Below are 3397 nucleotides of genomic sequence, written 5' to 3' on the forward strand. Positions count from 1 at the left end.
GAATGTAGTGAGAGAAAAACAGGAGAAAAATATTTAAATTGATTGTAAGAGATTTTAATTTTAGGAATTTGATTTTAGAAGTTGCTATGTTTTCTAATTGAAAAAATCAAAACATGTCTTTAGAGGATTATTTAGATTATGCCAAAACATTTTTCAAATATAACCCAAAAAAACTTAAGCTGTAAATCCAGATTTTCTTACAAAATAAGAACATATATCTCATTAACATAATAATATATATTTATATACATGAAAAATAGAAATTATTCCTTAATAATATTTATTTTTGGTCTGGTCTAAGTATTATTAGTTGCTAAATCTCTTTAAAAAAGATTCTTCATAATCAAATAAACACTAAATGACTTTAAATTTTTTTTTAAAAATAAATATTTTTTTATTTCTTTATAAATTCTTTGCTTATGAATTTAAGAAGAAATAAATGTTAACAACAAGTAGTGTCACATATAAAACTAGCGAGAAGTAATGTCACGTCAGATAAATATTATTTCTCAAAATTTTCTAACTCGACTCAATCAAATAATCAGCGTTAGTTTTTTTTTTTGTTGATAATTTGAGTGTTAATTACTTTAGTTCTCTTCAGCGTTGAAACTCGAAAGCAGGGAAAATGACAGTCCGCGAATGAACACGATCGATAAAGGCTGTAGATGATTGTACCATTCGTGCCGATCGTGCAACATCCGAAACCTGTGCTCGTGACATACGATCGTTGTTATATCGTTGAATGCAAGTTTTGCTTGGACAGTAATGCTTCCGTCTAGGTTGATCAATAGTAGGGTGATTCCTTCCAGCAACATGGGACACATCGGTCGAATACAAAGAAAATAAAGGATTACCTACTGCATAATTGTAATATGAGGCTTGATTGTTTTGCAAAATGCGTGTAAGCGCGTATCTTTCTAGTCCCGTCGAATCTTGTAGACAGAACATTTCTTCCCATTAATCGATTCCAAAGGAGAGCGCTGCAACGGAGTAAAGCAGAGTATGGTAGCATAACTGAAGTGCTTGGAAACAAATGGTTGCAGTGATAAGGGCGGAGAGAACAAGCAATAACCTGTAGTAGTCAGGATTTGGTACAAAAGTGGTAGTGTTCAGTAAACCGTAATTTCCGCCGATCAACGATTGTCTGCAGTAAGTTTTAGTATAATACTTTGATGCCATTCCCATCTGATCTAGATACCTGCATTTCATGTCCAAGTTACGATCACATACAAATCGATCACAGTCACAGCAAAAGGCCTAAGCTTGTTGGAGGAAAGTTATTGCCACTTTACCAGAAACTGAAGACAAACGCATTTGTAACAAGGTTATGGCCGCTGTTGTAAACTCCTACTGCCTCCCCCACCCATGCAGTAGCTGAAGTTGCAGAATTCTTGATTATGTTATGAAGGCCGCTGTATGTTCCAGACATGCCATCGAGAATGGAAGGATCGAGTATCTTTTCAACAAGGTTGGTATCATCTCCTACGCAGAAGAATATTATTTTCAAGTCTTTAAAGCTCCTAGAAGATTCAAATACCGGATTGTAAATGATGAAGTATATTTTACCTGGTCCAAGATTGTATATGTGGTGAGTAACCACATCTAAAGATGTGGTTTTCTTATCAATGAATTCTTTGAACCAATTTGAGTCACATTTTGATCTATATAACCCACCAGGTGCTATGACTAAGGGCTTGAAATCAGCATCCTTGTATATCTTTTGCACTATACTTTGTAAGGCTGCTGTATCAGCTACATACTGGTCTGCCGTGATCCTAAATATGATCCAGTCCCCAGATAAATCGTTTCCTGACAAGAAGACGATGATAAACATAAGTTATAGTTCTGAATAGTTTTGATTGAACAATTAACAAGAAGCGGAGGCTATCATTTATGATTTACCTAGCTCCCAACCATGGATGTTATAGTTTTTTTTCCGGCGGTGCAACGTATAAAAGATTCAGCATTCGTGTAGTTCCAAGCTCCAATAGATCATCTGGCGAGAGCGTTTAGTCCGAAAATAATCTTAGCCCTGAATTGTGGAACGTTAGTTAAATTAAACATCAAACATTCATAATGTGAATCTCAAGAAATCAAGCTGTTATGTTATTGACCCTGCTTTTGCAAAGAAGGCCTTAAGCTCATCCCATCTTTTCATGGACAAACATCCTTTAGTATAACCAAACATCTCAGAAGGGCTTTTAACAAATGGAGTACAAGGTTCCTGATTGTCATCTGTACCATAGATGACATTGTCTTGCGATGAGCTCCCCAATCGAATCTTCAATGGTGAAAAGGCTGAACAATAAAGGGACCAATGAATGATTATTTGTAATTAAAATACCCTCCGGAATGAAAAGAATTGACTTACCTTTCACAGCATTCAAGAATATATTGTTGCTGAGATCCTGTAATATGAAAAGATGGATTAAAGTGAAACACAACTCAGCTGGGAAATAGGCTTTTCGGATTAGTAAAGTGAAGCAATTTCATTGAAACATGGACTGTGTGAGTGGATTACATATTTTATAAGCATGAATCAGTTAACGGAATACCAGAAAACTATACGTTGAGCAAGCAGAAAGGAAAAAGGAGAAAGGGTTACTAGATTGAGAAGTCCAGCAAGACCCCAACTGCATGTCCCATAATCACATTTCTCAGGAGTCCACCAGTCCTAAGTCGCACAAACAAAATCATCATCTATGGAGCAAATGGGAGCTTTCCCATCAATAAAAACACTTCCTTCAACAGTTGCATCCCCTTCAGCAGCAGCAGCAGCTCGTGAACTTACAAAATGCAAGCTATAGCCCAATAAACCAAAACAAACCCAAAAGTAAAGACCCATTTTTGGATTCAAATAGAAACAGATAAAAGGAAAAGTCCAGATCTTGAGGCCCTTCAGTATTCTTCCATAAATGGCCAAGATTTAGATAGTCATGAAGCTGATGAAGATGTGAATTTTATAGCAGGGCCTACCAGTAAGAAGGTGAGCTATTAACGCAAGCATATTAAATATGAGATTTAAGTATGGTTGGTTTATGGATTATTTTAAAATTTAATTTTATATTTTTTTGTTTATGAAATGAAATCTCTTTCTAAAGTGCATGTGCATGTATGGATCCTGATCCCTGTTTCCAGAACAAGATTTTCACGAGTCTTATATTAGATAACTGTTAATTATTAATTTTTTAGAAAAGAGAAGCATGAATCGTTTTGGGAAAATTATATTTTCATGTGATAAATTATTAATTCCATTAGAGGAAGGACAAATATTATATTTAATTAATTATAATAAAGAAAAAATATATTACATATTATATGAAAAATAGAGATTACTCTTAATGAATCTAAAACTCATAACTTAAAACATATGAAAAAACAAATATGAACAGTTTGA

The 3397-nt window shown here is 34.4% G+C and overlaps 1 pseudogene; it reads right to left on the minus strand.

Annotated features, from left to right (window-relative positions):
* Positions 1-587: 587 nt before the first annotated feature.
* Positions 588-2963, minus strand: LOC120161104 (annotated as a pseudogene).
* Positions 2964-3397: the final 434 nt, after the last annotated feature.

This window comes from Hibiscus syriacus, unplaced genomic scaffold, assembly GCF_006381635.1.
Source record: "Hibiscus syriacus cultivar Baekdansim isolate YM2019G1 unplaced genomic scaffold, ASM638163v2 tig00002880_pilon, whole genome shotgun sequence".
Taxonomy (NCBI): domain Eukaryota; kingdom Viridiplantae; phylum Streptophyta; class Magnoliopsida; order Malvales; family Malvaceae; genus Hibiscus; species Hibiscus syriacus.